Source organism: Coturnix japonica, chromosome 2, assembly GCF_054131305.1.
Source record: "Coturnix japonica strain WE chromosome 2, WE-NBRP24, whole genome shotgun sequence".
Lineage (NCBI taxonomy): Eukaryota > Metazoa > Chordata > Aves > Galliformes > Phasianidae > Coturnix > Coturnix japonica.
Genome location: NC_140664.1, coordinates 130,654,473 through 130,666,890, shown reverse-complemented (window position 1 = coordinate 130,666,890; position 12,418 = coordinate 130,654,473). Strand labels below are relative to the sequence as shown.

At 41.9% G+C, this 12,418-nt stretch overlaps 1 protein-coding gene and 1 long non-coding RNA gene across 16 annotated transcripts in view; one reads left to right on the top strand and one right to left on the bottom strand.

Annotated features, from left to right (window-relative positions):
- Positions 1-9,103, bottom strand: part of LOC107308877 (uncharacterized) — a 34,445-nt gene extending 25,342 nt beyond the window's left edge. For 3 of the 4 annotated variants that reach the window (XR_014943164.1, XR_014943163.1, XR_014943166.1), the window contains exons 1-2: positions 6,565-9,103; positions 5,204-5,302 (exon numbers count right to left, since the gene is read on the bottom strand). This is a non-coding gene — a long non-coding RNA (uncharacterized LOC107308877). Of the gene's footprint in view, positions 1-5,203; positions 5,303-6,490 lie in introns of all 4 variants that reach the window. The other variant, XR_014943165.1, reaches the window with a different exon arrangement.
- A 183-nt stretch (positions 9,104-9,286) lies between these two features.
- Positions 9,287-12,418, top strand: part of ZMYND11 (zinc finger MYND-type containing 11) — a 99,448-nt gene continuing 96,316 nt past the window's right edge. For 6 of the 12 annotated variants that reach the window (XM_015853068.3, XM_015853067.3, XM_015853064.3 and 3 more), the window contains exon 1: positions 9,287-9,479. The gene's annotated coding sequence lies outside the window, so the exon portion shown is untranslated. Of the gene's footprint in view, positions 9,972-12,418 lie in introns of all 12 variants that reach the window. The other 6 variants (XM_085538951.1, XM_085538948.1, XM_085538946.1 and 3 more) reach the window with 1 other exon arrangement.

The following is a 12,418-nucleotide window of genomic DNA, read 5'->3' as shown; positions in this document are numbered from 1 at the left end:
AACACTTTAAAAACTCATTGTGATTTGAGTTTGCTTGGTCCCTCTCTGCACATACATCCTGCTTAGTAATTTGACATCTCAGTTAATGGCCAAAAAGTTTTATGTGATTCCTGAAACTTAAATTGTTATACCTCTGTTTAGACATCTAAGAAGCACAGTCTCCTTGTACATAAATGACTTGTGGATATATACTTGCAGAGCAATATCTGTCCCTTTTTTTTCCATTGCCCCTATCTTGAATTTCAGTAATATGAAGACATCTTGTGCCTTCTAACTGAATATTAAGACTATGTCAAAAACATTGTTTTCCAAAAACATGCTATGGAATAGAAGACTGATAATATTTCTACGTGCAGAAATAGTCAGCATGATCTCTCTTCTGTTTTTAAACTAAAAATTCACAAATATGCCCCTGTAAGCCACGTGCATGCTGAACTGTAATCTTTCAGTGTGCATTGAGTGTCTTATACAGCTCCAATATGGCAAACACTAGCACAGTTTCACTATCTCCTCTCTATTTCATAGGACCACAGGAAGAACTCCATTTAATTGTGGCCTCAGTGTTTAAAATCCATTATTTGTTGCATGAGATGTGTTATACCTGCTTCCTTTCCAGAACAGTTCTCAAGAAAAGTGTAATCAAATCTACTTAGATATTTTTAATATCCAACAGAGACAAAAAATGCAGGTGACAGCTGTTGCTATTAATACAGAAACTATTATTTATTGTCCATTTTTTTCCCTATTGTATTCTTCTAAAATACAGGATATAAAGAGTGAAGGGTTTTATTAGCTTTTCTCACTTACAAAGCTTATTTTTATACATTTAACATCTTCACTGTTAATGAAGGAAGGCTGTATAAGCATGGTTAAATAAATATTCAAATATTATCATGCCTGCCAAGTTAAACATGTCTTGACAAGCTAAAAAAAGCTGTTTTAGAAGTAGTTGCTACTACTTCATTCAAATCAGCTTCTCATTGCTTGCTAGACTTGTAGTTGCTTTGTAGTTTGCTCACGTTAGCTGTAACAAGGTAATGGTTACAGGAAATCTGCTTGATTTCAGGGTTCTTAATTTATTCTGAATTAAGAATGTGTAGAATCACTTAAAATTGAGCTCACAATAAATCAGAACATGCAGCTAGTATAAATAAAAAACCATGTATATACTGATAAACCAAGTGCTAAGGTCCAGGCACAGGCACTAGCACACAGTCACCAATTCTGTTAAATAATTAACATAGTTCCTGAAGAAAAAACGAAAGGCCAAAGAGGCCTCTGTGTCAGTACAATCCAAACACTATTTCCAATGGGCTATTCAGATGACAACATCATATTTTGAAGGTGACAGAGTTCAGCCACCTGAATGTAAGCCATGCTGTGTCAGCTGGTTTCAGGCTAGGATCATTTTATTTTCTAATATTGAAACACAGTTGTTGGTATGATCAAAATACTAACCCAAACTAACTACTCCTTTTGCCTTAGACACAACAGATTGTCGTAGCCTTTCAGCAGTATCTATGTAAACTATCTAAAACTTAATCAATGGCTTAACTGTGTTTCTGTAGACTTACTGCTTCAAGTACAGTAAATAGATTTTATTTCTAATTCAGCCTTCAACTTCATACTCCTCTTCTGAGATGGTGGAAGGAATCAGGAGATGGGAATGACTCAAAAGAAAAAATATTTGGAATTCCAATGATTTGGAAATCCTGTTTGGTCCAGAATAAAGCTTTATAAGTTCTGATTGGAAGGGTACTGAATTCAATGGGAGCCTTTCCAGAGACTTCACTGGGCTTTGTATGCTCTACCTGGGCTATGCTCCTCTGTTCACAGTTTTGCATACAATTGTTTAAAAGCTTGAATGAGAGATGCAAGTATTTTATTCACTTGAAACCTAATCGTTTCAAGTTACAAGCATGAAAGAGTGTTTGCAAGATTGGTGGCTATAGCCTGTTCTTTTAGAAAGATACCAAATCTTCATTCATCCACATTTGCTGAGGGAAATATTAAATAACTGTGATAGTCCAAGGAGAACAGAGGGTTGGATTCAGTGATCTCATGAGGTCCCTTCCAACCCCTGCAATTCCATGATTCTGTGAAACATATATATTCGACTCAGTACTCTTATTTTGAGCCACAGTCTGCATATTCCTGAACTACATGAAGTGCAAGAAAAAAATAAAAGAAACACATTTAACTTACACATCAGCAGAATTTCTTAGATCTCTAGAGACTTATGGGAGGAAGAAGGAGTACCTGGTATTTGTGCCAATGTCTTTATGCTGTGCTAAAACCCTCAAACACATTATTTCCTATGTGAATGTAATAGTAACTGTCATCTAAAAGTTGTCATCTATGTCATTCACATAAACAACTGAAATGAAAAGAATTTTGGCCTACAGACAAGAACCATAATATGGAAAGGATAAATCTGTCTTTTTATGTTAACAGATAAACAAAATTATCAGTAGTGCAGCAGTACAGAGAAGCTAAAAGACAGGAAATACAGGAAATAAAATAGGTGAGTTTATTTCTCAGTGTGAAAAACTCAGTAAATTCAGGTACAGAACACAAAATGAATGATCAAGATTGCCAAATGACATACATATAATACAGCGCATCAAAATCTGATTTTTTTTTTAAATACCTGTTTTCATGATAGGGAAAATTCAAAGGAACTTCTAAAACTCATCAATTTGAGATATTCAAGGTTCCTGTTTCAATGGTAACAGTTCTTTAGTCACCCTGCTAATAGCTAGCTATGATTTTTGAATAGTATGCCTGGTTAACGTAGGAGATATGCCAAAAAACACATTATTGTTAATAGAATGTTAATAAATTCCTCTTTTTATAAGAAATTGTTTAAGTCACCTCATCGCCATCTGCTGAATGTAGGGCAACTACTGTGAGATATAGAAAAATATATATTACCTATTGCTTATAAATTGCACTTATTACATACCCTGCATTACATATAAGATGAAACAAACTATGATCTATTTCTACCAGTGCTCTTCTCAGATGCCATCTTTTCAAAATGCCTCAGTTTTAGTTCCACTTTCATTGCCTGTCAGAACGTTCTCTTTCAGTTCTGCCAGTGATAGAAGGTTGTTAGTAACAGGAAAATTAAACTTGAATATTACAATTGGCTTTGAGCAGGTGATGCTAGATTAGAATGAATTTATTTTATCCAGTGGATTATCTTAAGCTCTGAATAACAGAAGATGCTTTCAAATAAGGAGCAGAACCACAGAATGGCAGATGCAGGGTTTTTTGTTTTTTGTGTTTTTGTTCCTTCGTTAGCTTTCATCTTGACCATAATGGCTCAAAACTGACACAAATGTTGCTATTAATTATGGCTATCCTGTACAGCCAATCAGCGATATATCTATGAGGTTTATTCAAGCTGCAGATGACATCAGGATACATCAAAGCTGCATGCACATCAAGATGGCTTCATGCCAGGCCAGCTTCAGTCTGCTAGGGATCTTTAGCTCAGGAAACATGTTTGATTTGAGATTCTGTTCCAGAATCAATTTTGCCTCTTTCGCGTAGCATCACAATTGGTGTAATAAACTATGAAAGACTGGAGCTAATGCCACACAAAACACTGCTCCTGGAAATTGGAGCTTGGGAAAAAGCTGTACAGAGCCACAGCTGGATAGCTCTGCATATCATCAGTCTGGGTCCAGCAAGGCTTATTAGCTTCAGTTCAGTACTAGTGATAACCTATTATCTCTTTCAGAAACATTTGGATGTCTCCGCTCCGTACATGAAATAATTCTGTTTACAGGGAAGGCTTGTTAGTCCCAGCGAAGTGCCACATGAAAGCATGAACCAGCTTGGGTCCAGCTCTGAGTCGACTAACAAGCCAACTTTGAACACAGAAGGCTTTGAAGCACAGGGTAGGGACAAAGTAACTCTGCAATAATTAGCTCAAAGCCACTGCTGGACCAAACCCAATCAAGTCTGGCTTGTCATGAACTCACTCAGTGCGAAGGCACTTGGAAGTCTCTGAATGCCCCTAATGCGTGCTGTGATAGCTCCTTTACCCATGCTTTTCCACTGTCTGGGAATGAGAAATCCCATTTACACAGAATATAATCTTTTCCTATTATTAGTTATGCTGGCATTTAATGTGATGCATAATGTAATTAAAATTTCCCTGCAATTGTGATATTCATAATGTCTCTTTGCATAAAAACTCTAATTTATAATTATTTTCAGTAACAAAATATACCGTTTATTTCCTCATACAAACAGCTGTTTTTTTTTTTCCTGGCAAATGTTGTATCTCCAGTCATTGCATCCTCATAAAAAATAACAATAGACCCCATTTGACTCCTTTTCAATCCAACAACAAATCTGAATTCTGTGTACTTGTATTGCAAAGAAATAAATCATTTTAGATATGACACTAAGACTAGACAGACCTGTGTGAGAGGAATTCAGCATGCCATGTGGAGGTATACATTAATGATTTTTTTCATCTCTCATTTTACAGCACTTGCTCCTGAATCTAAATTACAATAGCCAGATGACACAAAATATGAAGCTGGCACAATCTCACAATGTTGTTTTGAACTAGTGAAAAAAATATTGAGCTAAGTTTCCTTTGGCAGACTGTATGCTGAATCAGGCATACAGTTTTCATGAAACATAATGCTGGCATAAACACGTGTCGTGTCATATGTCATAAACATATGGCAGTTTACTCACAGGTAAACTTTTAAGGATAAACCCCTACTCCCTGCTGCACATGGAAATCTAAGGAGAGAACACAGCGAAGAAAAAAAGCACGTTTTATCTCCATCTGCATCCATCCTTGGCAGTCTTTTCTGAGTTATCATCAGCTATAATACCCATAAAATGCTCATACCAACAAAAGACCAGACACAGAGGGTCCGGCCAAAGGTCCAGCACTCCTCAGTGTCTTGTCATCAACAAATACCCTCAGTTCTGACTCCCCCAGAATTATTATTATTATTATTTTTTGCCTGTACTTTCCCTCCCATTTTTAATTTACATTCTTCCCACCAAGTCACAGAATCCCTTATCAAGTTCCTCTGAGAGTTGAGTCTAGCTAGCACTGGTTTGCCAGACTGCATGAGCAAAGCCAGAAGGAAGCTGAAAAGGGAGGATCCTGTCTGCTGTAGGTGCCACTTTATCCCTCAACATACCCTATTCTGCCAAGACACACCTTGGGGTAGCATGCATTCCTTCCTTGGACAGCTTCAGCAAAAGCAGATGTTGAGGTTCCTCAGCCCTGTGCCACAGCCAGCTATTTTCTTTTTGATGCCTGGGGAAGAAAAGGAACAGCACAAGTTTCTCCTTATAAGACTCCCATCCTCTGATCTCAGCTTGGTGGATTTCCGTATTCTGTTTTTATTACCGTTTTGTTCCCTTCCCCTCAACTTCCTAAATTAAGTACATTGCTGAGATTTTTCCCAGAAAGAAAACCATGTTGCTAAGCTTTGTTCTGATGAAAAATTCACATCAGTTCGTTGCATTAATACTTTTCCGATCACAACACAGAAGAGTCGCCTCTCAGGAAATACATTAAAGTTGTTTTTCTTTCAGCATGGCTGGGAGCTGAGCACACACTGAAGTGTGTCGGCACCAACCCCTCCTACAAAGCCAGATACAGACTTGAGCTCCTAAGTGGGTAGGTTTGGATCAGTGAGATGGATGGTGGAAAGTCCCAGTGGAAAAGGCTGGACTCATTCATTAGCCTAGCAAAGGCAGTACCAAGTGCAGCATTCAAATGATGCTTTCCTTGTCCTGAGTCCGGTATCTGGAACCATCCATACTCGTATATGTTGTACTTCTGAACCAAGAGCATGGCAAAACAGCATGGTAAGAATAAAAGAGTGCATATGTGACAGCATTAACTAGTGCTGGAATTCAGAGCAATACAGTCTCCTGGGAAGGAGTAGTATTATTTAAAAGGAAAGAGTAGGCAGCAGAAGTTTCCTCATGTCCAGGAGGTGTAGTGGGCAAACAGGGCACTGTGGGGACACAGTGCCAGCCAGACCTGCATGGTGTTTATGCCTGCTAGTGTCCCAGCCTCCAGCTGCTTTCAGCTTGGGGACTTCCCACATCGAGTGGCTTGTTTAGATCCAACCTGCAATGGATCACGTTTCCTCGAACCTGTTCAAACACACCTTTAACTCAAGGCAGCAAATTACATTCTTGGTCTGGATGCTACGCATTCTGGCAACAGAGTGCTCCTTCTTTAAACAGCTTCTCCTGCCCTCCAAACTGCTTCCATGTGAAACATGGATAACAACATATTTTATTATAGACTTGGCGAGCACAGCAAGACTGGCAAAAGCTTAAAGCACACGTGCAGCCTGATGCACTTCTATTGTATGCACTTTCTGTCCAAAACGAAGCAACTTTATCGTGTTTGCTTTCTAACACTGCATTTGTGGTGCATTTTCTTCTTCCACAACCAAGTAAGAAAACAGATGTCTGGAACCCTTACAATTACATCATGAGCTGCTGGGTTTTGATCAGTAAGCTCATTCGCAAACTGAACGACTTCAGCCTGAGACGTACTCATCTTGCTGCAGACACCCAGCTCCACGTTTGTTCGTGTTTCCAGGGACCTTCAAGGCCGAAGACGGAGGAAATGCCTGAATTTTCCCCCGGCCCCTCCTCGCCTCTCGCCTGCCTTGGCAGCCAATCCTCGGCCTGGGGAGGGGGGGCTGGAGACAGCCCCAACCCAGCGTTTGTTTTAACAAACATTTCTCACTGCCTATGAGGAAACATGCTGCTGCCCAGCGCTCGGGGAGGGTGGGATTTCCTTCCTATTGTCTGCCTGGCTCAGCCCGCACTGCTTCAGAGCAGAGTTCTGCATTAACTGTTTCGAGCTCTAGGTTCTTTTTCCTGTTCGAAACTTAATGGCCAAAAGAGGTCTGTAAAGCACGTATATTAGAGATCAAACAAAATGCTGGTAAATTCAAGAACTGACTGGCTAATACAGCTTCAGATCTGTATCTTAATAAGCATTAAAAAAGTGTTTTCCAACTTTTTCCTATTTTATTTTTCCCCCAAAATCAGAACAACTGAAAAATGCATTATTTTCTCCTTCCACGCATATTTGGAAGGTGATATAATGCAGGTGGTTGCCCAGGGGACCTCATGAGGCTATCAAAACACTAAAAACAAGACCCATGAACACTCGTATGTAAACTGTTGGCTTGTTTTTCTACACTTGATTTAATTCACTGCCCATCAGCTCAGGCAAGGTAAAGCAGTTATGGCTGTAGACACTCCCTAAATGTTTGCTTTAGAATACCTTGTTCTTTCCAAAATCAAATATTTGTATCCTGAAACAAATATTTGGAGTTGGTCCAAACCAGCCTTTATAAACATGTTAAGTACAACAAATTGTTGGCAAGGAGTAGATTCCGGGTAAAAACTGTAAGCTAAGACACACCATAAAGATTCAGTTCTGCATGTGCTTCTGCATTTGTGAAGCCACGGCCTAAATATCTATTTGACAGTTCTCTATGGGTCTTGAGAGATAAAGGGCTGAAACCTTTTTATACTGAAGATAGCTGAACTTCTGCCTTAAGTAAATATTTACATAGGTAAGGCAAAGGCACTGTGTCAGAGTAATAAATCTCACTGAAGAACCGGTATGGAAGTGGAGCTTTGTTTTGAATTTATGCCAAAGAATCCCCCATGCCAACCCAGTGGTACTGGGTATCTGGATGTTCTAGCTGAAGAATTAAAGGCAGCTATGTTTGCTGCTAGCTACACTGCTTTCCTGTTTGCTTCTGGGTGCAAAAAAAATGGTATGCCTTAAACACACCCACTTGCACAAACCTGTTAGCTTGAATGAATAGTTGAAACAGTAGAAACGATAAGGACCCAAACGTCTTTACTTATAGAAATACAGCTTAGATGCAACTTGTACAGAGGTTTCAAAGGAACCTAAGGGAACCAAGCCACCAATATCCCATGGAAATTTGGCATATATTTCAATCCAGTGTCTTTTTTCTTTAAATTACATGTCTGAACAAATTCAGAGCCAAGCATCACAACTAAATGTTTAACGCAAGGTAGCCTTTCTGTAATTGTACCCTTCTTGCTTAAACAACAACAACACAAAAGAGCCTGTAAATTTCATTTGTTATTTGTTATTAAAAACAATATGATGAAGTTAATAAACTACATTATCACTGTTCGGTAGCTGCCCAACCCCTCAGGTAGCTTTGAAAGCTGATTACCAGCACTTTTATTCCTATCTATTTATTTTAGATAAAGTAAAATGTTCCTTCATGTTTAAATACACAATAGGAGTAAAGCTTTATCACTGCTGCGCAACAAACTCTTATTTGCACTTTAGTTCTGAAAAGAAGAGCTCTATGTATCAGTCTCAAAGAAGTGTGGTTTGAGACACCACTAAAAATCTCATTTACTAAACACACTGGAGAAACTTTAACTGCTCAGCATGTCAATTGTGTTAAACCTTTGACTGCATGGGCAGAATGGATGCATCTTTTTAATGCTTAGCAGCCAAAAACTACTGTAATGATGCTAATGACTTCTCATGTAAGTGCAATTATTTGCATGCCTAAATTTTCACAGAATGAAACTTACAGTTAAAAATATATAAAATCTATAAAATATGCCACATTGCAGATCAAGATTCATTAATTACAAAATATGTTATTTTCAATTACTTGATTATTTAAATGCTTCAGAAACTTTATTAGTTTGTGGGTTTTTTTTTCTTTTTTCTTTTCTTTTCTTTTTTTTTTTTTTGTCATGTATAAAAATATTTAACAAATAGTTTATTTAAAAACAGGATAAAATGTCTGTGTTCTCATGCTACAACCATATATATATATTTATGCCTATGTAATTGTATATTTCATAGTACTATAGAACTCCTAATCCTGCAGTGAAAGATCCACAGCTTTGAACATACAGCCAGCCAGTTCTGGGAGAGAACAATGACTCTGTGTGGTTTAGTTTCTGTTGCTCGAGATGAATATTCACTTTTGAAAATGTTTTCCATTATTTCTCCAAGCTGGACTTCACAATAAGAGGAACTGGCATGTAGCAGAATCGGGTAACTGGTACATATTTCCCCTGCATTAAGAGAGGATCCAGAACTAACAGCGTGATAGAATACATTTATAATAAATAGTTAAAGATCTGTTTCACGTGTATAAAAAAAAAATAATAAAAGAAACAAACAGCAACTCCAGTAGACACCACTAGAGTTCTCCTTCTCCCAAATATCCCTAGCACCATCCTAAACCCTGTTTACCCCAGAAACCTGAACTGTGGACAGACAGAAGAGGAGAGCGAGAGAGAAAATTCAGACACAATAAAACTCTGAGGGGAAAAATATGTGGAAGGAGGAGGCAGCAGCGGCCTGGGGAAGGGATTGAAAAGTTTCCCCTGGCTTAACTTCGCCCCCCCTGCAGCAGCAGAAGCAGCGGCAGCAGCACAAGGTGAGAGAGACTTTTAAGTCTGGGAAGGAGGGGTGTGTGTGTGTGTGTGTGTGTGTGTGTGCGGGAGGGGGGGTGTTGAATTTACAGCCCCGTGGATATTTCTGTGTCTGCCTCCCTGGCTTTGGGGTGCTCGTGGCACTGCGTCTCATGCTGGGTGGATTTTTTTTTTTAATATGATGGAGGATTATAAACATGGCGCCTTAAAAAAACTACAAAATCATGTACACACTGTTCCAAGGAGATGGGGGAGAGGGGACAGGGGAAGGGCTGGGCACGAGGGGAGGGGGCAATCCTGCCCCGTGGGGGAGCATATGGGGAGGGGGGAGCAATTATACTTAATAATAAAATGTGTGGGGCCGCGGGGGGTGGGGGGATGGAAGGCGGGATTATATATATGTATGTATGTATATATATAATATTTTTCGGAGTGGGAAGGATTATCGCAACCCGCTTGGAAATCGAGGAGGAGAAGGGGACGGCGGCAGAGCGCGTGTGATTATTAACGGCGATTATTTTTGTCCCTACACCTTTTCCCCGCTCGTATTTCGGCCGCCAAAAGCCGGCGGTTTCCCCGAGTTGCAGCCCGCCCGGATCGGGCCGTGCAGAGCCGGGAGCCGATGGGTGGGGAGAGGGACACATCGAAACGCTCCGCGAGGGGCCTGCAGGGCGCGGAGGAGCCGGGGACTCGCGTGAGAGGCGAGACCGAGCGGGGTGTGGCGCAGCCCGGCCTCGGCCCCGCCGCCCCTCGGCTCCGCTCCCCCACGCGTGGCTCCCGCTCGGTTCGCCGCGCTCCCCTCCTTTCTCCTTTTCTCTCACTTCTACCCCACAACCCCCGCATTTCCTCGCTGAGGTGGGGGATGCCTATTCGGAGGACGGGTCTCGGCCCGAGTAATGGCAGCTGCTCGACAGCGCCGAGAGAGACGGCGGCTCCTCGCAGGCCGGGAGCGGGACCGCGACTCCCCTTCCCCGCGGGGGTGGGGAGGAGAAAGGGACGAGAAAGGGGGCGAACTCGGAGCCCCGGCCCTTATGCCTCCGGGCGGCTGCGGGAGGGCTGAACCGCCCCCGCGGAGAGAACGGCCGTGGAGCCGAAGGGACAGGCGGGGGCTCGGCCGTACAATCCGCACCGCCCGGCCTCCAGCGCAGCCCCGAGGCCGCAAATCCGCCCCGGGGTAGAGACGAGCGGCCCGTTTCTGCGCTCCCCCTTTCCCCTTCCCCCCTCCCCCGTCTCTTGTGATGGCCGTGCGGAGCCTTCGCGCTCCCTCCAGAAATAGTTCGCCCGGCGTGATAGGGCCCCGCGGGCCTCGGCGGTCGGGCTTAAGGAAAAAGCCTAGACTTGCTTTTGGCGGCATTTTTAGTGGTTTTTGTTGTTTGTTAGGCACACACCCCCGTTCCCCTAAGCCTTGTCTCTGCGTAACTCCTTTCTGTTCACTTTCTGAGGCGTTGTCCTCCATCCCCAGCCGCGGGGATTGTCCAGAGGCCTATTCATAGCCTTTCTTTTATGAGGAATAGATGAAAGCATGTGTGAGGGGGGTTTCCCATAGCAGGGATGATCAGGAGCTTTACTGATCTTCCCAGTGTGCCATAAAAAAGTCCTCCTGTAAAATATTAAGGAGTTGGAAAACTTTGTGCCTCTGTTTTGGTCCTGTCCTGAAAGCAGCAAGTTCAATTTGGGATTATATTTTGTTTGTTTGTTTGCACAAGTGGCAAGTGCAGGTGCTGCAGCAAGGGGTGACTTAAGGAGAGGAAAAGGGATTAAGAAAAAAACTCTTTAATTTGGCACTGGTTGGTTTTATGATTGCATAATTCGGTAGGTAATGTCCTTGAATTGTCTACCACAATGTCTGTACCACAGGAGTATTACTATTTGCTGTGAAGAAGTTCTATATGATCTTGCTGCAGTGAAGAGGACAGAAGGTAGAAAATGCTTTCTTGTCTCAGTGATGCTTTGTTTTCTTTTCTTTTCTTGCACTTCTGTTGCAATTCATGGTAGGAAATTGCTGAATTGACCTGGGGTGAGCACTGGGACAGGTGTTGGGGTTAGAGTGGGAGTGGAAGTGCCGGCTTGTGGTTCAGATTGTAGTCCTTTGGGCTGTTAAGGCCTCATCCTTCAGTGGGAAGGACCTGGCATCTTTCCACACATTTTTCTTTCTTCCATTTTTTTTTCCTCTTCTAAATCTTACCAACGTTGAGCACATGCTACAGAACGCCTTTAGGGAAGTCAGCTACTTGCTGACTGCTGTTTGATACAAAAGTGAAAGTACCCTCAAAATAATTCCCCGTGTGGATTGTTGGTTACCGCCAGCTTTTTCATGCCTAAACAAACATTCTCTGTCCTGCAGATATGCAGTGGGGGGGCAGGATGGGGTAGGTAGTACTGCGGAGAGCACTTCATCCTTCTGATTGTGAGTTTAGATATACAAATGGAGTAAAAGGTTACTGTAAAAAGGTTACTGTATCAATGGCTGTTTGTTGGCTGTGCTGTGGTTTGTGCGGTCGTGGAGAGGCACCTGCAATGTGGTGTCAGAGGCAGCACCCAAGGACAGAGGGAGTCTTCTGGAACACTTCTTTACCTGAAGAAAAATGACTTCTTGTGAGCTGAATTGCATGATGGAAATTAACTCATGATAAACTCAGCTGTAACTGGAGTTCTGAGTGTGCAGGTACTGGGTGAGAGCATTTAATCTTCAGCGGTGTGCTAAGTTTGCCTTGGCCCTTTATATAGTGTGCCAAAGGAGTATTTCTCAACTTTTTTAGGAAAAATAGGATGCTGCTGAAGCAACATGAATTTCCTGTCTGTGATCACTGTGCCCACAGTGTGTGTAAGTGCCAGGCTGTTTGCTGTAGTATGGTGCTGTGTCCATTGTGTTGGAGGCACTGGGAGATCTGCATGCAGTCAGTGTTCAGGTGCCCACCTGCACCTATAGCAGAGCAGAGGATAT